The following is a 23377-nucleotide window of genomic DNA, read 5'->3' as shown; positions in this document are numbered from 1 at the left end:
CTTTGGGGGACATATATTTTCAACTCCTTTAGGTAGATACCAAGGAAAACAATTGCTGGATCATATGATAAGAGTATGTTTAGTTTTGTAAGAAACTGTCAAACTTTTCCAAAGTGGCTGTACCAGTTTGCATTCTCACCAGAAATGAATGAGAGTTCCTTTGCTCCACATCCTCACCAGCATCTGGTGGTGTTAATGTTCTGTATTTTGGCCACACAAATATATACATAGTGGTATCTCATTGTTGTAATTTGCATTTCCCTAATGATAAAGGATGTGGAGCACCTTTTTGCATGTTTATTTGCCATCTGTGTATTTTCTGTGGTAGTGTCTGTTGAGGTTTTTGGCCCCTTTTCTAATCACGTTGTTTGTTTTCTTATTGTTGAGTTTTAAGAGTTCCTTTTATATTTTGGATAATAGGCCTTATCAGATATGTTTTTGGCAAATATTTTCTCCTTGTCTGTAACTTGTCTTTTTATTCCTTCACAGCATATTTCACACCACAGAAATATTTAGTTTTAATGAAGTCCAGCTTATCAATTATTTCTTTCATAGATCATGCCATTGGTGTGATACCCAAAAAGTCATTGCCAAACTCAAGATCACCTCAATTGTCTCTTGTTATCTTCTTCTAGGAGCTTGTGTTTTACATGCAGGTCTGTGATCCATTTTGAGATAATCTTTGTAATGGTCTGTGTCTGGATTTATTTTTTTACATGTGGATGTTCAGTTGTTCCAGCACCACTGTCAAAAAGACTATCTTTTCTCCACTGTGTTGTCTTTGCTCCTTTGTCTATTAGTTGACTGTATTTATGTGGGTTCATTTGGGGGCTCTTTACTCTGTTCCACTGATTTGTCCATTCTTTCACTAATACTACACTGTCTTTATTATTGTCATTTTATAGTAAGTCTTGAAGTCTGGCAGTGTCAGTCCTCCAATTTTGTTCTCCTTCAATATTATGTTGGCTATTCTGGATCATTTTGCCTCTCCATATAAACACTAGAATTTGTTTGTCAGTATTCACAAGATAACTTGCTGAGATTGTGACTGAGATTGCATTGGATCTATAGATCAAGTTGGAAAGAACTCATATGTTTACAGTATTTGGTCTTCCTATTCGTAAACGTGGGATGGCTCTCCATTTATCTAGTTCTTCATTGACTTTTTCACCAGAGTTTTGTTATTTTCCACATACAGATCTTGTATATATTTTGGACATATAGACTTTATGAAGCATATTCCCTTCTATTCCAGTTCATCTGAGAGTTTTAATCATAAATAGTTGAACTCTATCAAAAATATTTTATTCATCTATTAAGATAATTAGATGATTATTATGTTAGTCTATGAAAAGAGTAAGTTGCATTGATTTATATTCTATGATTGAGCCATCCTTACACTCCACATATAAATTCTACTGTAAGCACACATTATTCATATTTTAAAAATATATTTTGTTTTGAATTTGTGCAACAGTGATCATAAGTAAAGGGAGTATTTTCTTTCATTGCAGTAGTATTTCCTAATCTTAAAATCAAAGTTTTACTAAGTTCAAAAAAGGTGGTAAACAGTTTTTACTCATTTTCTGGTTTCATTTTAATTTGAATAACCTAGGATTATCTATTTGCAAGTTTAGTAAAACTCGCCCATGTAAACATCTGATCCCTTTATTTTTTTTCCTTTCTTTCCTATAATTGTCTACTAAAATTCCTTAATTCCCTTTTATCATGGTTTAGTGATATAAGTCCATTTTAATTTTTTTAGTTATTACCTTTATATTTTCTTTCTTTCTCTCTCTCTCAATTGAGACAGAGTCTCACTCTGTCACCCAGGCAGGAGTGCAGCAGTACAATCCCGGCTCACTGCATCCTCCACCTCCCAGGTTCAAGCGATTCTCATGCCTCAGCCTCCTGAGTAGCTGGGACTAGAGGTGCATGTCACCATGCCCAGCTAATTTTTTTGTATATTCAGCACACGGGGTTTTGCCACACTGGCCAGCCTGGTTCTCAAACTCCTGACCTTCACATGACTTAACAATGTCTGAAATTAATATTTATGTTATCTTCCTGAACCATATAGCCTTTAATCTTCCTTTACACCAAGGATGCCCAACCCCTGAGCAGTGGACCACTAACTAGTCCGTGACCTCTTAGGAACCGGGACATATAGCAGGAGGTGACATGCAGGTTGGTGAGTGAGTGAGCATTACCACCTGAGCTCCACCTCCCATCAGATCAGCAGCAGCATTAGATTCTCATAGGAGCGTGAACCCTATTGTGAACTGCACATGCAAAGGATCTGGGTTCTGTGCTCCTTATGAGAATATCATGCCTGATGATCTGACGTGGAATAGTTTCATCCTGAAACCATCCCCTCCACCCCACACACTGGTCCATCTGTGGAAAAACTGTCTTCCACAAAACCAGTCCTGGGTATCAAAAAGGATGGGAACCACTGCTTAACACCAAACCCTCAACTTCCATCATGATCACTACAAAATATTTTGCTTCTACCTTAATTTTAACTGTCACTCAAATGAGCTTCATTTTTACAGTCAATGCTTTATTTTACAGTCAAATTTACCAGTGTATTTAGCAACATCTTAGTTCTCCCATTGCCTCTTGATTCTAACTCCTTCTTTTGGAGTTCAATTTCCTCTCTCCTGAAGTATGTTCGTTAGTAGTTCTTACAGCAAGGGTCTTTTATAGGCAAAAATTCTCTGTTCTTGTTAATCTGAAAAATGTCTGTATTTTACCTTTTTTCTTGTGTTATATTTATCTTGGAATACAATTCTAAGTTAACCGGTATTTTCTCTGAAAACTTTCAAAATATTATTCCATTTTCCTCTGCAGTATCCTGCTGATGCAGTTATCAATCACCAGGCAATTGGCCTTTTCTTTCTGCTTGCTGTTATAGTTTTGTCTATGCTCTAGACGGTTCTGCAGTTTTCACCACAGTGTCCATATTTAAATTTTTTTATTCTTTAAAACATGTGCTCCTTCAATATGAGGATCGATATATTTCTCCAATTCTGTAAAAATATCAGACATTGGCCCAGGCACGGTGGCTCATGCCAGTAATCCCAGCACTCCGTGAGGCCAAGATGGGCTGATATCCTGAGGACGGAAGTTCGATACTGGGCTAGCCAACCTGATGAAACCCCATGCCTACTAAAAATACAAAAATTAGCTGGGCATGGTGATAGATGCCTGTAATCTCAGCTACTCAGGAGGCTAAATAAAGCAGGAGAATTGCTTGAACCCGGGAGGCGGATGTTGCAGTAAGCCAAGATCGCGCAACTGCACTCCAGACTGGACCATAGAACAAGACTCTGTCTCAAAAATAAATAAATATCAAACATTATCACTATTCAGTGTGTGTTGGGCCATCTCATACTCTCCTCCATGTTCTTAGCCTCTCTTCCATACTCTTTGTTTCTCTATCTTTTTATCTTTTGGGTGAGCACCCCGGGTAACTTCCTCAATTCCATTTTTTTGTTTGTTATTCATCTCTTAATTGTAACTAATATGCTATTTAAGCAATTTATTAACTTTACAATTTTTATAACATTTTTATTTCTAGAAGTTTTACTTGCTTTTTTCACACCTACATCTTTTCTATACTATCAGTTTATTATGATTTCTATTCCTTCATTAAGCTCTATAAGCCTTTTAAATATATTTATTGTGTAAAATCTTTCAGATTATTCTATTTTATCTAATGACGTACTAACTCTCCTATATCTTGCATCAGATAATTTTTTCTCCTAATGCACTTAATTTTCTCACATAACATAATTTTCATTGTGAGCTCATTTTCAGAGAGGGTAGCATTTTCTAGGATGTCTCAAGGCCTCTGATTTATGTAAGTACCTATATAGAATGGTTTAACATTTGCTTCTCTGAGGACCTGAAAATTATCTGAACCAGTTTTATCAATAATTTCTTGATTTATGGCTCCAATACTATAATAGTAAAATAAGCTAAATTCAGGGATTTGATGTCTTGCAACTGACTTTTTACCTCACCAAAACTCTAGGTACCCAGAAAGCTTCTTTGATGCATCCTTGGTTTTCCTAAATCTCCTTTCTGTAAATAAGACAGCTGTCCAAGCCTCTGCTTTATGCAAGAGCTCCCCGCAAGCTCCCTGCAGCCTAAGCCCATATTTCCCGTTCTCCTGTAACTCTGGCTTTATTTTGCACTTAGATATATTGCTTTTTAGGTTCAGTTTTGATTATGTTGTTGTTGTTTTTATTCAGTGTGTGTGTATGTGTGTGTGTGTGTGTGTGTATGTGTGTGTGTTTATGGCATCAATTTGGTTCACTTTGTTGCTTTAAGTTTCCATTTGTATGCCTTGTTAAATACAGCAGTTAAGATGCTTTAAGTCCTAGTTCTCTAGTTATGAACTTTAGGTCTCAAACCCAGTCTTGATAGGAAATATCCCACTTAGTCATTCCTCACATGACTCATCTAATTTGAAGACACGCTTAGAGAAAAGCAAAGCCAAGTACTCCAGGTGACGGCTGTAATGTTCCTTGACTTCTTTGAATCTCATTTTCTTTGTACTCTTCAGTGCCTATGTTTTTCAACTCCTTTAAGAAAATTAATGTTTTACAAAGAGTTACTGTTCTTTTTTCATTCAGAAATATATCTTTGTTGCCTCATTCAGTCTGATGCACAATCACTGGACATTTCCATTTCCCTTTTGTATGGTTACCTGCCTAATTAAGAGCACTTCAAGACCCAGAAGATAGGAGATGTGCTTCACAGAGGGACCAATTAAAGGATCATTTTTAGTGTTTCATTGAAAATACCATCAAAAATTAAAATGATGATCTAACCTCATATCCAAAAGGAGGTTCTATTTTCAATATTCCACTAAAGTATGATGCCCTTTGGTCACCTTTAGGGGAAAAAGGCCTTTGTTAATATCAAATAAGCAAGAAAAAACTATGTATTACATATACTATATATTATGGATGCATATATATATAATACCTTGTTTTGAAAGTAAAGTTGCTGTGTAGTCTACCCAAAGACAGAAGTAAGCTGGGTTGTGAAGTAAGGTATGTAAGAAAAAGATCAGTGTGAAATAGGCAGATCACTCTACAAATCTATTACTCTTCAGTATGGTAGTGGAAGACTTTGTATTTCAGAAAAAATTTCAGTGGCTTCATCACTTATTTTATTATTTGCTTATCTTTAACCTTTTAATATTTGAATGAGGTCATTTCTTGGTAAAATATAAATTATTTGGTTCATCTTCTGCAAATGAATAATCACTACGTATTACGGTAAGATCAGATAAGAACTTTTCTTTAAAAAATATCTTTTTAGTGCTCTTTAAGCATTCATCTCCCCCTGCCATCACCACATCAGTATAGAAAGTGCAAATTGCACAGATACATAGGTTGTCCTGACTCACATATCCTTCTATCTGCCCACCTACATTTCCTTTTACTAAAATATCAAGTTCTTGCTCAGAAAACCTTAATATTACTACTGCCATCAAAGACTTCTAACATCATCCCTTCGCCCATGCTTTGTTCTAGACACAGTAGAAAAGGAATTAAATTTAAAGGCATAGTCAAATGGAAGTTGCGAGACAGGGTGGGCAAAGGAGAAAATCGGTCACCTCTCTCATCCTCTACTCATTCATTTGCCTCTCCAACTCCATTTGTATTTGTCTCTCTCCTATTTTTTTATGGGACTACAGGTTTATTAACAGTGACTTTAAAGATTAAAAATAGACTGACTTTGGCTCTCTAGATGTACCTCACTTACGAGCTTTTAATGTTTGCAAAGAAAACACAGATTCTTTACCTAAACATAGCAAAAACTATATTGCTAGAATATAACCCTATTGTTTAATTATTCAACCATTACACTCTTCCCAAAAGAGTAGCTCCTTGCATATATTTTCTAGTAGCAAAGAAATTCTCGTTGTTGATTTAGCAGGTGAAAAGCATGACAGTTATTATAAATAATATAGAAATCTTATATCCCGGATAAACATACAAGGTAATCAAATTCCTAGTTTGAGTAACATGTCAGAACTCAACATCCAAATGATGTTTTTATCTCCTTTGAAGTAGTCAGCTTGGAATGTGCATTCACCCATTCTCACAGCTAATGCTATCTTTGTTCAGAACATTTTTGGAGCTTCTGTTTCAGAACTCTTCTCATGCCTGGTACACCCCATTTTGAGTAGCCTCTGTGGTTGCAAATCACCACCACAGAAGAGTGGTTCTTGTTCCCTTTTGTTTTTAAGATATAAAAGTTCACTTTGGGAGGCCGAGGCGGGCAGATCACAAGGTCAGGAGATCAAGACCATCCTGGCTAACACAGAGAAACCCCGTCTCAACTAAAAATACAAAAAATTAGCCGGGCGTGGTGGTGGGTTCCTGTAGTCCCAGCTACTCAGGAGGCTGAGGCAGGAGAATGGTGTGAATCTGGGAGGTGGAGCTTCCAGTGAGCCAAGATCGGGCCACTGCACTCCAGCCTGGGCAACAGAGTGAGACTCCATCTCAAAAAATAAAAAATAAAGATATAAAAGTTATTTTGAGCCAACTGAGATAGGTGTTCATGTTAAATAATATATTTGGTTTTGCTCAAATACCAGATAGTGAGGCTACGAAGTAGCGGGAACATTTCCCTAATGTACCTTATAAATTGATCCTGATGTTACAATGAATTTCAGATTTAGTTGAGGTAACAACAGCCTCATAGCAACAAAAACAGATCCTTCCCTAGCAAACCCTCTGAAGGGCAACACTCCTCTTATTTAGCAGCTTAAGTACGGTTGCATTTCTTGTGTGAAATTACTTTTTGTACATGGCTCATATGTTCTTTCTCTTTAAAAAAAAGTTTCAAGAAATTTGCTGAAGATATTTTTATGTTTGAGTTGTATAGGATTTTTTTTTTAGATTGCTTTCAAAATAGGCTTGGGCACTATTCAGGGAAGTTAAATGTTTTCTGAGGGAAATACAGAATGTAATTATTAGAGTTTTATTTATTTGAGAGTAGGTTTCCTTGGTCTCATAAAGCATGCAACTATTTTTTTTATTTTAAGTCTTTCATTACACTCTTCCAAAGCTTATTAGCATATCAGAAGTCCTATGGAAACTTCAAAATTATTACTCTGATGAATACTGAACATGTTTTCTAAGTTCTCCCATTTAAGATCTGTAATTCCACATAAGCCTACTTTGATCAAATTTAGCATTTCTAATTCATATTTGGGGAGCCGTGAACACCTTTTTTCAGCTTTCTTGAAGTATCATTGACAAATAAAAATTGTATAGATTCAAGACGTATAATATGATACATACATACACATTGGGAAATTATTTTCACATTCAAACTAATTAATATATCCATTGCCTCACATAGTTTCCTTTTTGAGTGGTAAGAATACATAAGATGGATTCGCTTAGTAAATTTCCAGTATATAATACATTATTGTTAACTATGGTCACCGCCCTGTACATTAGGTCTCCAGAATATATAGCTGCAAATTTACACCCCTGGATTAGGCAAATATTTGTATAATACTCCCTTTCTGCAGGCAGAGAGGTGGAGTGAAGTAACAGGAGGGAGAGTGGTCTTGGAGTTAAGGGTATCAATTCTAGTCTTGACTGATCTTTTGGGTACCTGGCTTAAGCAGCCTCAGTCCATTTTTCTATCAGTGATGCTTAATAGCCTGTAAAGATTGTGGAAATTAAGTAAAGTGACTTTTGAAAACATTGTAGAATCAGGTTGCAGCAGGAGACAGACCCCTAGAGCTCTGAATGGGGAAATCTAAAAATACCATGATGAACCGATAATTAGAGTCTACCTGCCTTTTAGTCTTTGACTAATATATGCATATATATTTCATACCTTATATATGTCTATATATATACACACACATATGCACACATATATGATAGTATGTAACTTATTTACACATGCATTTTTAAAATCTGAGTGTGTGTGTGTGTGTGTGTAATGAGAAAAAAGATAAGAAAGCTATCAGTGAGTTGGAATTTTTTTCATCTTTTTTGTTTATCTGTATTTTCTAAAATGAACCCACAGGACGATGAGTAACTAATTCTCATAATAATAAAACACTCCATGTAAATAGGAGGACTGTGCAGAAGTGACACCAGAACGTAAGTCTATTTCCAATATCTACTTGCCCCTTAATGGGCTGCAAAAACTATCTGGCACATATGGTCCTGGGCAGCACATGATGCTTAGCAAAGTTTTCAAATCAGTCAATTGTCCATATAAAATTTGATTAAAAGGTTCATCTATTATGCTGAATTCAAGGTCATTTATCCCTGTGTAACTGGAAAACAATGAAAATAAAATACACAGACTGAATTGCTCCCATCATTCATATCTGTCTGAGCTAATTAAAAATAAATTTTTCCCATTGTTTTGAACTCAGAAAAATTAAGACTCTTGTTTTTTCTCCATGCATATAAAGGTTGCCAACTTTTAAAAAATGGTGTACTTAAATCTTAGAAAGCCTGGAACTAGATTTAGTGTCTCATTTTTCCATCCTTATTGTCATTGCTCAATGCTAAAATGTTCTTTGGAGAGCACACAGAATGAAAGACCACATCCATTTCCAATAACCTACAGGAGGGCAGGAATTACTATGTGTTTTTGCAAAGGGCACAGTGAAAGAGAAGTACTTTTGAGTGAATTACTGTGAAAAAATATTGCAGTATGTGAGGACTTTGGTTTGACAATTTTTGACTGGAAAATTACAAGGTATCCATGTTATTTCTTAAGGTATTTATTTTCTTCAAATTAGACATTGGTTCAAATACTCTTTATAAATGACATTGCTTGGAGATATGCTTTTTCTGGGGGAAAAAAAACACTAAAATGTGGCCTGGCATTATGACTGTCCTAATGGTGTCCATTAGCTTTGCACTCCAGAGTTTAATAAAAAAATTAAAAAAGAAAAGATTTTTCAAAAACTTTCAAACAACCTGGTGTGCAAGGAGGTGGGAGGGTGGTTGAAGGATGGGGAAGAATAAATGGCTCATGCTGTTTGTCGATATTATTTTAGCAGATTTTCCTAAAGAAATTATTTGAGCTCATTCTTAGCCTTCAAGTCATCATTTGGAAAATACATGTTGCGTTTTAATGGGGCACAGAATTCCAGACTAATATGTAACTCCTTATATTACAGCAATTTTTTTTTAAATCTTAGTTTCTGTAAATATCATACATCTATAAAACTAGTGTTTTGGGAGCCACTAAGTCCAAGAGATCTTGCCTAAGGCCACTGTGGTAGGCAGAATTTTTGCTCCCATGACCTCTTCCTTTGGTGTTACTCCTGTGAATTTATCTGCATTGTTACAAAATTACATGGCAGATGTACTTAATGTTATTAATCCATTGAACTTAAAACATAGAGGTTGTCTTGTATAATCTATTCACATGAGCCCTTAAAAGCGGAGATGTTTTCCTGGCCAGTAGCAGAAGAGGAAGTCAGAGACTCAAGGAACTCAAGGAGCTTGCCCTTTGTGGTCTGAAGAAGAGGACACATGTCAAGTAAACAAGGGTGTCAGTCCAACAATGGTAAAGAACTGAATTCAGCCAACAACCTGAATGAGGCTGCAAATGGATTTTTCCCCTAAGCCTCCAATAAGTGCCCAGCCTTGCCAACATCTGAGTATAGGATGCTGCTGAGCCACACTGTCCCTTAATGTCTGACCCACAGAACTATGAGATCGCAAATGGAGGTAAGTTTATACAAAGTGCTACAGCATCAACAGAAGACAAGTACAGTCACACAGTGAACAAGGGGTTGATTCAGCAACGTGGGTCAACCCTAGGCTGTGTGACTCTCGAGCCCACACTCTTAGCCACCATGCAACACCACGAACTGCTCTTCTAAGTGGGTCGGCACACACCACCACCCACATGACTGCCCACGGGTGCCTCTCACAGCCAGTGCCACTGTCCCGTTATGTGGCCAAAGGCATCAGTGCAACTGACTCCTCAGGGAACCCCGAATGTCCCACACCAAGGCACAGTCACATGCTCGTGAGCATCCAAGTCACTGCTTTTGACTACCAAGGCAGCCCTAGTTCCCTGGATGTTTAGCAGTACCCACAGTGCCTTTGCTGGTAGCTACTATTGCAGCTGTGGAAGGATTCAGGACTCCTCACTCAACCCCAGTATTGGACATTGTAGCTTCTCCAGAATTAGGCGATAGTTCAGTCTTTGGAGCATAAAGGAAAGAACATGGGCTGTCATATCCTGCTGTCTTGGTTCCCATCTGGACTCTACCCTTTGCCAGCTATGTGACTTGAAAAAGTTACTTAACATCTCTGACACTATGTTCCCACCTAAATGGGAATTTTTACCTCCAAAGGGGGGATAAAAATGGTTCTTCCTCAAAGATCTGTGGGGAGCACTAAACGAAACACACAGAGGTGCTTAGTGCAGCTACTGGCACATAATAATGCAGTTATATGGCTTTATTTTCTTCCTGCCAGTCACCATTAGGAACATTATGCCCCTTGCTCTTTTGCTCTCTATTCAGTTAGTTAACCCGGTCAAAACTCACACCCCCTGACTACCTTAGAATGTGTTTCACCTTTCCTTTGGTTCAGTGACTCCCAAACTAACTTGATTTTGAGAAACATCTAACATACTTGTTAGAAGTACAAATCCACAGGCTCCCCTGGAACTTCTGTTTCAGGAGGGCTAGAATAAGCTCAAGAAATCTGCATTTTATCAAGGCCCCACATTAGTCTTACAAGCTGTCATAGTTAGGGAATCAGATATACATAATCCTGAGCATCTGTAGTCATTGATGCTGACTGTAGGGAAAGACCCATGTGCCAGGGTATCCAAGAAAGCCAGGAACTTTCTGGTGCCACCGCGGGATGGGCACTGTCACAGGATAGTGAGATCTCATAAGAAAAAGACAAGCATCCCCCAGCCGAGGGCAGAGTTTGCAGCAGCAAATTTATATGACCCTCTTCTTAAGGAATTGTCCTCTCCACCCCACTTCCTGTCATATAAAGTCATTAAAGTTAAGGTTCACATTATGTTGGGAAGAACATAAAGCAACAAAGCACTAGCCATGGCACAAAGCGAATGCTCAGTAAATGGCCACTGGCTTACGTAAATCTTGATCAAACGTCAACTTAGTGAGTGACAGTCTAGAGGTGCTGCTCTACTCGTCTGCCATGTGGTTTGTTGGCTGCATGAGGTTGATAAAAATCACAATGCTAAGCATCTTGGAAGTGTGTAGGCCCCCAGGGTCACGGATAAAGGTGAATTTATGTGAAACTAATTAAACATAAGCCCTAGCAAGGTATTCACACAGTCATTCATTTTTATAAAATTTGCAAAAAAAAAAAAAACAAAACGATGTTTTGTAACTCTTTTCCCGAAATTCTACAAGCTTCAATTTCCATAAAAACCTGGATTTACCACTGCGGCTCTTCAAAAGGGGGCTTGGAACTGCCAAGAGCACCGGGAGGTAGAATGCTTTGCTTCCAACAGCCAACGCCCTCCTTGCAGTAGTGGAGCCTCTCAACACCAACAGGTTATGTTCCCAGGGAGACAACAAGCTGTGATCCCTGGCCTCAGGCCCAGCTGATGCCCTCGCCCCTTTGTGCCTGGCCGCCAGTACAGAGCTCCCCTCCCTTGCCAGGGCCCTGAAGCATGGAGGAGTCAAGGAAGACCTTCTGCCAGCCCTGCAAATCAAGCAGACCCCTTTACATGGCCCCAGGGGTTGGGATTTCTCATTACCAGCCCCTCCCACACACTCCAGTTCCACTTCAGGCCCAATCTGGGCTCTGCCACTCCATCCCCAACTCAGTGACATGCTGCTTAACCATAAACAGCAAAGTGGCAATAAAACATGCTGATGCCTTTTGCCCAACACATGCTCAATAAACACTCTGATTTAATTTGAAATATTTGTTTTAAGTAATTTGTGGATTTTAGCTATTGGACTAATATCACTCACAGAAATGGATTGTAATTTACTGCTGTTTCTTCATTTTTTTATGACTACATAATTAAAACCTACTGTTAGCTAGCACTGTGGAAAAATGTTGGTGTTATGCAGTATGCATTTCAATTGGCTGCACAACCACCATATCTTCTTCCAGTGACCCTGCTTCTCTGTAGTGATGTGGGTGCATAATTCTCAGACTCCATTAGGTGGCTGTAATCCATGGCCTCTCAATGAATCTACATTCTGATTCTCCGATTGTCAGCCCTGCCGATGCCTCAGAGTGAAGGACCATGAACTAAGGGCATGAGGGCTTGGGGAAGTTGGGCATAAGTGTGAGCAGGAAACATAAAGGAAGCACAGAGCGGTGCTGGGGTCTTTCTCCTCTGTTTGTGCTCCCTGCAGCTATTGTGGCTGATGACTCTTTTACAAAGATGTACACATGGGAAGGCAGCTGTTCCCTTGTGATGCTTTTCAGAGGAAAAGACAGAGCAGTCACGTGGGCAATGGAATGAAAGAGGACTTCAGATTCTTAATAGGAGAACTGCCATCCCATTTGATAGGTTCTTTTAGTCAACAAACTTACACTAACAGGGCTTGGCACTGGGGCACAGGGTTGCAATGAATAATACACAGTCATTGTCTTCAATAAGCTCACATTCTCATGGGGCAGTCAAATATCATATAAATCACTGTGTTTCACCACCATGGGTTTTACTAGAGACAGAAGGAACTATTTGATATAATGGAAAAGGCTTGAATTTGGGAATGAGAGATATGACAGTTCGAATCCCACTTTTGCAATGTGTTCAGCTCTGTCGCCTTTGGAAAAGCTACTTCATCAAAGAACTTTAGTTTCTTTATTGAAAAATAGCAACAAAACACTACTTTGCAGGTGCTGGGAGGCTCCATGGCTGCAAGGAGGAGTGGCTGCCGGAAGCATTCTGCTCTCCCTGTGCTCACTCATACTAGTTCCAATCCCTGCTTTGAGGAGCTGTGATGGAAAATCCAGGGAGGAAGATTAGAAATGACAGAGGTCAAATGTTTGGTACAACAGCAGCACGTGATAGGAATTTGATGAATGATAGCTATCATGGTTGACAACTATTAGGAAAACAAAACACCATTTTTCATGTCCCTGTACTATTTCAATAACCACAGAACTCCAGTCTCTTCTCCCTCTGTGCCTCCTTAGAGTATTCCAAGTGAGCTCTTTCTACAATGCAGAGCTGATCTCATAAAGCTCTATTTCAAACACTTAGTAGCTCCACCCCTCGAGAAAGATCCCATCTCCTAGGCAAAGACTGTGGGCACCAACACATGTCCGTTGCAAGCCCCTCTGGCTCACTGACCAGCGCTCTCCTGTAAACCTCTGCCCCTTTCACAGCCAGTCCCCCTACCACATCGTCTTTTCTCTTGCCTCTTGGTTTTGGACATTCTGTTCCCTTGGCCTGGACTTTCCAATCCAACCATGTTCACTTGTGCAAATCCCTCTGAGGAGCCACACCCCAACCACCTTCATGCCCCACTTGGATCCTAAGTGAATCCCCAACTGCCCTTTCCCATCTATTCTCTAGATTGCAGCGAGGCTGCTTTGCACACACAAAGCCCATCATTGGCACTCTCTTTCTTAAAACCTTCAGGGGCTCTCCTGCCATCACACTTGAATCAAAACCAACCCCCAACCAAGGCCTCCAACGCCTGCCTGATCTGACCCTTCACATCCTCCCCTTCTCCCTGTGCTCCAGCCACACCGACTGGCCTGCAGCTCCTTGAACCCTGAGCTCTTTCTCGCTTCATGGGCACCAGCCCCTGCTGTAGATAAATGCTGTCTTGCACTCCGGTCCTCTGCAGAACACCCCCTGGTCAGTCTCCTGGCTTGGCTCAAGGCCACCTCCTCTGGGGACACTTATCCAATTCCCCAAACAAAATCATGGCCCTTTTATTCTTTCTTATGTAACCTGTTCTTTCCCTTCACAGTATTAATTACAATCTGTAATTATTCTTTATGTGTTTAGGTATTTGTACGTTTTTTACTTAATGACCTTCTTTCTCTCTAGACTGTAAATTCCATGATGACAGGGACTTTGCTCCAAGCAGGGAGCCCAGATCCCTTCACAAATATCCATGAAGCAGAAGCTTCCATGCAGACCTCCTGAAGGCCTCTTTTCCCTCTACCCACACGTCAGCTAGGGCCTGCTGGCCTCCTCCTGTACCCAGCAATATGATACACTGTTTTGTAGCATTTTATTTATATGGCCAAATCTCCCCAAGAATGTGAGTTTTTTCCCAACACCCCCCCGCCAAGATGGAGTCTTGCTCTGTCACCCAGGCTGGAGTGCAGTGGCGTGATCTTGGCTCACTGCAACCTCCACCTCCTGGGTTCAAGCAATTCTCCTGCTTTGGCCTCCCAAGTAGCTGTGATTACAGGTGCCCACCACCACACTTGGCTAATTTTTGTATTTTTAGTAGAGATGGGGTTTCACCATGTTGGCCAGGCTGGTCTTGAACTCCTGACCTTGTGATCCACCTGCCTTGGCCTCCCAAAGTGCTGGGATTACAGGCATGAGCCACCGTGCCCAGCCAGATGTGAGCTTTTTGACACCAGAGTGATTCTTCTGTGTGTTGCCAGCATAGCAAGGCCTATTCCCCCAATTCGTGTCCAGCATAAAAAATAGCTAGTAAAGGTAAAGTGCTCCTAAACTTACAGAGAAAAACATTAACAGCCCTGCCTTCAGATAGCATCGTGGCTAAAACTTCACTCTAACTTCAGAGTGGAAAAGATAATAAGGAAGGGATAGAGTGAATGCAGGTATACCAAATGGAAGGTCCCTGTAAAAATCCAGAGGAAATTCAGTTAACATAGACAAAAGAGTGCTGATACAGATAATAATAAAATATGAGACAGATTTGAGAGATGTTTTGGAGAAAAAACTGACAATATTTGGGCAAAACACAGAGAGAAATGAGATGTCAAGCATGGCTCCTCAGGACCGGGCTCACAAACTTGAAGGATGGTGGAACCACTCACAGAGATCAGGCACCGTGCAGGTCTTCATGGGGCACCATGCAGGTCCTCATGGGGCAGCACGGAATGAATCACAAGGTGGGGGTGCCATCTAAATAACCATGTGTGTGAATGATGAAGGGAAGGGACTCTTGGGGATCTTCTCTTGGAAAAGTCATTTCACCTATCTCTCTCCTATTGTTCTGAGGCAGACAAGGGGAACAGCTGATCACTCAAAAGTCATTTCTATTTGGCTATGAAAAGCAGTGATTTGAGAACAATGTATACTTAAGCTGTTCTTTCTATCCCAAACACTCCTCTGTCTCACTCCCTTCTCTGCAGCCTGAGACCAGCATGGAGATAAAAAATAAGGTTCTAAACTAGATGATCCACTGAAGCAAAGAGTTAACTGTACTTTCAAAGGAACATAAGGACAAAACCAGATTCTCCTTGGTGTACAAAGAATCCAGGTGAATTGTCATGGGAACAGTCAATGGATGTTAGATTATTTCTAGCTACCTTTGGTTGAGTACTTGCTGTGTGCCAGGCATTTCATGTACATTGTCTATCACCTTCACACAGAACCTACAGGGATGGGAAGAAAGATTCCGAGACAGTGACTTACCCGAGGCTGCCCAGCTAGTGAGTGATAGAGCAGGGGTTTGGACTCAAGTCTGCATGACTCTGAAGCTAATCTTTTTTTAACCCTAGTGAATTTCTAGGTATTGAGTGAGCAGTACTTCAGCATTGACCCCCATATGCAAAACAAGCATTTCCAGGTGGTTAAACATATATAAGGTGAGGCCCTCGGGCACACTACAGAACAAAGCTAATTGGGCTCAGCAGAGATCAAAACCACGACCTTGTCCTTATTTTATCTTTCTGCCACTGGCGTGCTTAAGGCAGACAAACACTTGCCATCAAATGGCTATAAAGCGTTTTATTTCCCTTCATATTGTGTAGGTTGCTCATTTATTAAAAGAACTCAGCCTTTCAAAACAAGCCACTGGCAAGAAGAGAGAAAAGGGATGTTCCTATAAATTATCCAGTGGAAAAGCTTTTACAGCATTTGACCAGGACTTGAAAGGTGGGAGGTAGGACGCTGGAAATCTACCCTGAAGATGTGCAGAACCAGCGGCAGGTCCTGGTCCTCAGGAATGGGGGGTCGGCGCGGGGAGACGGGGGGCGGTCTCTGTTTGTCTTGCTGCGTGCTCACACTGCCACCTGCTGGCATAGCCCACATCTCCACTTCCCCAGCTCCTGTCCACCTGGAGACCCTGACAGATTGCTCACATTTTAGCATCTCCCTTCCTCCTTGGAAGGTGTCATACTCAAGAGGAATTTTTATTTCTAGCCAAACACTCTTTTTAGCCTGAGAGCAAACAGCTAGTGGGAATCCATGTGCAAGGGAACTCTGTGTGAGGAAAACAGAGAGGGAGGGGAGCGAGGAGGAGTCTATGAGCTGGTGGCTGGGAAAACCTGCTGCACCGGTGAATCCAGTTGTCATTGTCAGAACCTTCAAGGCTTTTTGGCCATGACTCTAAGAACAAAACCTCCCCAAATCCCTTTTAAATACAGTGGGGTCCATTCCTCCCTACATATTTTCTTTTCCTACAAGCACGGAGTGCGTATCTAAGGGCGGGGTGGGCTTCCAGCTTGAGCACACAGCGCCATTATTTGACGAGACCACAGGAAGCAGCCTTCATTTTAAAAGAATTTCAGTCTTTAACTTTCATTCACTCACAGCATGAAAATAAATCACTGTGCTTGAGGATTTTAAGAATTAAAGGCTTAGATATTAAGCTGCTCAACGGCTGATCTTCAAATACCTATTTCCATTAGCTATTACGGTTTTTAACTTTTCTTTTTCATTATTTGTATTCGCTTCATGAGGCATTATGTAGATGCAGCAGACTGAAATGATTTTCTCTCATTCCAAACTAAAGAGGATGATGAACTCCATTCCTTTGGGGTAAGTTTGGAATAAAAAGGTGGGCTACAGAATATTGGAGGTAAAAGTCAGGGATCGATCTGGTGACTTGACTCTCATATATGTAAGGTTCAACAACTCAATAATAAATAAATTTAAATCATTCCCTGATTCTACTTTCCAAAGGAAGACACTGAATGCTTCACTGAAAGATTCTCACTCGCCCAAATCTCCAGTTTCTTAGTAAGGGAAGATAACCTGGAATTTCTCTTAACCTTTGTCTGGTTTTCAGATCGTCTACGTCATTCACTGCATCTACCTCCTGTCTTCTGCTTTCTCATGCAGAACTGAAACATATATACCCCTTCCCCAGGTGGTCTCGTTTACTTCCATGGCTTCAAGCACACCTGAGTGCCAATGATTCCCAGGTCTGCATCCTCAGTTCTGAACACTCACCCGAGGTCTAGACCCACCTCTCGAGCTGCCCACTAAATATTTTCTCCCTGAATGTCCCACGAGCACCGGAAGCTCATTGTGTCTAATCTCAAGTCTTGGCCACCCTGGCCCCATCTTCCAAACGTGCTCTTTTCTCATATAACAGCCCCAGTTAATGGGAAGACTATTCACACAATCATGTAAACCCAAACCCCAAATATCACCTGATACCCCCACGCTTCCCATATGATATTGATCATGAAGTTCTTTTAGGTCTACTACCTTTGTCTCCAGCTATACTGACACTTCAGCCCTTTCCAAATGGACTGTTGAAATAGCATTGCAACTACCTACATTTCCCCATATTCAGTGATCTCTTTTTCATCCTTCACATGCAAAAATGTAAAACGGATCATATTCTTGACAGCAAAATTCTGTATGCTAAATTGGACTTTATCAAAATTTAAAACTTCTGCCCTGCAAAAGACCCTGTTAAGAGAATGAAAAGATAAACCATAGACTGGGAGAAAGTATTCGCAAATCACACATCTGACAGAGGGCTTGTATCTAGAATACATAAATAACTCTCAATGCTTACAATTATAAAAACAAACAATCCAACCTAAAAATGGCCAAAGGACATTCACAGGCATTGCAGAGAAGAAGATACACAGATGGCAAAGAAGCACATGAAAAGGTGTTTAACACCATTTGCCATCAGAAAAATGCAAATTAAGACTACAATGAGATATAACTACACCTATCAGAATGACTAAAATTAAGAAAAAATTGGTAACATCAAGTTCAGGAGAGGATGTAGAGAAACTGAATCACAGGTGAGAATGTAAAATGGTAGAATCACTCTGGAAAATAGTTTGGCATTTTCTTTTAAAACTAAAAATAGACTTACCATACAACCCAGCAATTGAACTCTTGAGCATACGTCCCAGAGTAATGAAAATGTATTTTCACACAGAAATTTGCACATGGATGTCATAACTTTATTTGTAATAGCCAAAAACTACCCAAACGCCCTTCAATATGTGACTGGTTAAACTGTAGAGCATCCGTGCCATGAAATACAACTCAGCAATAAAAAGGAATGAACTCTTGATCCACACAACAACCTGGATGAGCCTCAAGAAAGTTATGCTAAGTGGAAAATGCCACTGTCAAAGAATACATACTGCATGATTCCATTTATGTAACGTTTGTGAAATGACCTAATTATAGAGGTAAAGAACCATTAGTGGTTGACAGGGGTTAAGGATGGGGCAGGAAATGGGTGTAGCTATAAGAGGGTTACACAAGCGAGTCTTGTGGTGATGAAAGTTACATAACCTGATTATGATAGAGGTTATATGATACTACACATATAAGAAAATTGCATGGAGTCCAGGCACAGTGGCTCACGCCTGTAATCCCAGCACTTTGAGAGGTCAAGTTAGGAGGATGGCTTGAGGCCAGGAGTTCAAGACCAGCCTGGGCAACATAGCAAGACCCTATCTCTAAAAAAAAATTATATAATAAAGAAAAAGAGACTTGCACAAAGCTGCACACACACACACGTGATACAAATGAGTGCATATATTTACCTGCCAGATCTAAATAAGCCCTATGGATTATACCAATGTTAATTTCCTGTTTTTTATATACTACAGTTATGCAAGATGTTCACATTAAGAAAGGTTGGGTAAAGAGTGTGTGAGACCTCCTTGTGCATTTTTTAACATCTTCCTGTAAATCTGTAATTATTTTTAAATAAAGTTCTTAACTGATCATGCCACTCCTTTCTTGCAGTTATTTTTAACTCTCATTATTCATAGAATAAAACACATTCATCTACTCATAACATAAAGTGTCCTCCATTCCAAACCTCATTTCCTATTAAGAGTTCTGGTTAATTGTTAACATTGCTATCTTACATCTCTTTATTGACTATGCTAAAATGTCCACCATTTTTTAGACAATGTTGGCCTTTACTTCTAGGATTATAGAAAATATACTCATGCAACCTGAAATTTCTCAAATTTGCCAGAGTTGGACATTTTAAGCATATTCAACAGTCATTTAGTAAATCGCTGCATGTCCAAGCCAAATTAATCTACCAAATAGTTATCCATTCTGGATACCATAGTTTTTATATAATTTCTCCAAAAGGAAAGGAAAGATGAGGTACTGTGGTAGGGGCAATAGCTGAGTAAGAGCTGTGATAGCACGCAAAGCAAAAGAAAGGGTAAAAGGAGTCCACAGACGCAGAAAATCCCCCTTCGCTGATGAATTTGCTCATTTCATAAGCCCAGTGTATTCGCTTCCTAAAGCTGCAGTAACAAGTACCACAAGCTAGGTGGCTAAAACAACAAAACTGTATCACAGCCCTGAAGTCCAAATCAAGGTGTCGGCATAGGTTGTTCCTTCTGGGGGCTGTGGGAAAGAATCTGTTCCATGGCCCTCTCCTAGCTTCCAGTAGTTTGCTGGCAATCTTTGGCATTTCCTGGCTTGTAGAAGCATCACCCCAACCTCCACCTTCTTCTTCACATGTTGTCCCTCCCTGTGTGTGTCTCTGTCCAAATTTCTCCTTTTTATGAGGACGCCAGTCATTTTGGATTAGGGGCCACCCTACTACGGTATGACCTCATCTTAATTACATCTGCAACAACTCTATTTCCAAATATGATTACATTCTAAGGTATGGAGAGTTAGGATGTCAACATAACATCCTAATTATGATGGAAATTTTGGGGGGGTGTAATTTAACCCATAACACCCAGGGAGCTCTAGTAGCCAAGAAAACTCCATCCTTCTTCTGTTTGAGTGAATACAATAGCTACACGTCACTACCATTACCTGTATTAGAGGGTGCACAGGGCCTGATGTGGAAACTGGCTGGGAATTACTGCGAAGATTCTTATGCTCATCATGTGAGAAGACATTTAACAAGCATTCAAGTGTGCCCGACGCTCTATTAGCAGATATTTGACAGCTTGCCGAATACGCAGGTCAGATCATTCTACAATCAAGCTGCTAATCACATGGTAATCATATTCCAGTGTATATAGTTGACTCACCTTGGCTCAGAGTCATAAATTATCTATAAAAATTTTCACTGTGAAAAAAATACTTTTGCAAACAAACCATAGTTAGTGATTAACTTTTATAAGAGCCAATTTACTTAATCCAGACATTGTAACCAATTGTGACCAGGTGTGAGAAGCAAGGAATATGGCTATTCAAACACTGCCTGGGAATTATTTAGTGACTCTTTGGGGTGGCAAGGTGTCATGCCAGACTCCTATTAACTTCAATAGGGGTGGCACCAGGTTCAAGTGGCCAAAGAAGAGACTTGGAGCCAGTAAATGAGACCTAGAGTTTTATTAGGGGTAATTTACATAGAGGGGTGGTCCAGTGGCAGCAGGCTGAACAGGAGAACCATAGCCACTTGCAGAAAGCATGCAGTTGATATAGCATTTTCACTTAACACCCTTCCCCTAACAACTTCCACCTGGCAACCTTCATTTAACCTAAAACAAAGGGCCTCAATCCACTGTACGGCCCTCGTTCCTTGAGACAGGGGCTTAGATATTCCCCACACGTAAGGAATAAATATCTGCTTTAGCCACCCCCAGATTCCTTAGCTCCGAACTCTGAACACACATTCAGTTGCATCTGCCATACAGGGTCATTCTCAAGGTATGCTTAAGTTATTGCCGTCAGGTGTTGTCTGCCATGCAAAAAAGAGAATAAAATAGACTCTCTCCAAAGTAATCCTCTGTACAATCCTTCATTCCAACAACCTAACCCTTTCAAAGTAGATGAATCAATCTAAACAATTCCTGGGCACCCTATTTGAAACTGTTGTCAGATAATTCCTGATATCTGATACCTTCTGGAACCTGGCACATCAGTCTGAACCTCCAATTTAATATCCTGTCTGTGTGTAAGCATGCATATAAAATGTATGCATATAAAATGTATACATATATGTATCACATTACAGTGATAACATAGAATCTCATGGTTAAGAGACACAAAGTATTCAGAATTATCACTTAAATACCCACATTATATCAACAAGAACAAGAACAAGGCCTAGATTCCCTTCAATACCTGCCTTCCTCCATTTCTATGCATACAAATGTATGCATATATGTATATGTATACCTATAAAATGGATATGTACAGATAAAATTATGCAAACACACATATAAACATAGCCATTGCATTTTCATTTAATCTATGAAGCAAATGTAAATCTTTTTTTAATTAATTAGCACTCAAATTTTGTGTCAATATTTGATAGGAGACTACTCGTTCCCATCTCTGTCTTTTCACTGAATTCTTCTTTATCCTTCTGTCAGGTTTACGGTTCTAGAAGAGTGCACTCCATATTCACTAATCATAAAGTTTGGTAACTTAACAAGGTGTAAGTTTCTCCCAAAAGCCAGGTCAATTAAAAGCTGCAATGTGTTATTGTATCAGCCAGAAAACTTTATATAAACTGGAATTTCTGGTCTTTCTAATAAATACTGCAAATCTAGAAACACTTAGCCAAAATATATTACCCTTAGCAAACTAACGCAGGAACAGAAAAGCAAATACTGCATGTTCTCACTTATATGTGGAAGCTAAAAAAGAACTTATGAACACAAAGAAGGAAACAACAGACACTGGGGGCTACTTGAGGGTGAAAGTAGAGAGAGGGGAGCAGAAAAGGTAACTATTGGGTACTGGGCTTAATACCTGGGTGATGAAATAATATGTACAACAAACCCCCGTGACGTGACACATGTTTACCTATGTAACAAACTTTCACATGTACCCCCAAACCTAAAATAAAAGTTTAAAAAAAGAAAGAAACCACTTAGCCAGCACAGACCTTCATGGATTTTTCTTTACTCACCAAGCTTTAACTGAGAAAAAAAATTAAAGGTTTCTGATTGCAATTGTAACACTACTTTTTATATTGTGAAGGTCTTAAGAAGAGGGAAGGAGAGATTGCAAGCCAGGTTGATGAGGCTGGTAAGCGCTTCGCAATGAACTCAGTCAACGGCAAGAGCAGTCCAGCCTCCTGCCCAGCACTCCCGCTTACCCCACCTGGGTGTGCTGGTAGCAAACATAACTTGTGCTATCGATCTCTACAGTCGTTTTAAAATTCCTTTTAACTTTCAAAATTTCAATCCTGATTAATGTTTTATAAAACCATTGGTTTTAATTACTGCGATTCAAAACACTTCTGTATGTTCCTTGCCCTTGCTTAAGTACTTCAATGATGGTTGAAATGAGCAAAACTAAAAAGGAAGACACTAAAAGAATCTAGAACAGAGCTTCTTCAAATAGAGGAAACGATAATGTCATTACTCATTTAGCTATTTCTCTTGGTTCTACTTAAGACCACATTATTAAGCCTACTTAAATAAATGAGATTTGGCATGAAATTTATAAAATACTTAAAACAGTAGAACAAAATTGTGTAAATTTAAAAAGAACCAGAAAGCATCTCTTAAGGTTACAACAAAATATTTGGAATTCAAATGCATTTTGATATACCCCAAAAAAAGCAATCGCTTTCTAGTTATGCACATTACTGTGATTACATAGAATCTCGTGGTTAGGAGACAAAAAGCACTCAGAATAATCACTTACATACTTACATTATATAAACAAGAACAAGCGCAAAACCTAGATTCCCTTCTATACCTGTCCCCCTCCTTATCTCAGCCAGTGATTAATGCAACGCTCTGAGCTTGTGCTCATAATAGATACTTGCAATGTTTACGTGCTTCTCTCTCTCTGCCCCTCATTGCTCCCTGATAGTCAGGAGGCAAATGCTAAAGTCACGGCTTGACTGGAAGATTTGTACAACCAAACTAGTGTCGTTGTAATAGAAAATATTTTGCCAGATCTAAAGCATTGGGTGAGGAAGATAAAGATGTACTTTTATAAACATTTTTATTAATTCAACAAACATCTGAGCTCCAACTGCATGCCAGGCCTTTTGTTGGGTTCTGGAATTATAAAAATAAAT

Source organism: Nomascus leucogenys, chromosome 19 (genome assembly GCF_006542625.1).
Source record: "Nomascus leucogenys isolate Asia chromosome 19, Asia_NLE_v1, whole genome shotgun sequence".
Classification (NCBI taxonomy): Eukaryota; Metazoa; Chordata; class Mammalia; order Primates; family Hylobatidae; genus Nomascus; species Nomascus leucogenys.
Note: the sequence above shows the minus strand (reverse complement) of the source record.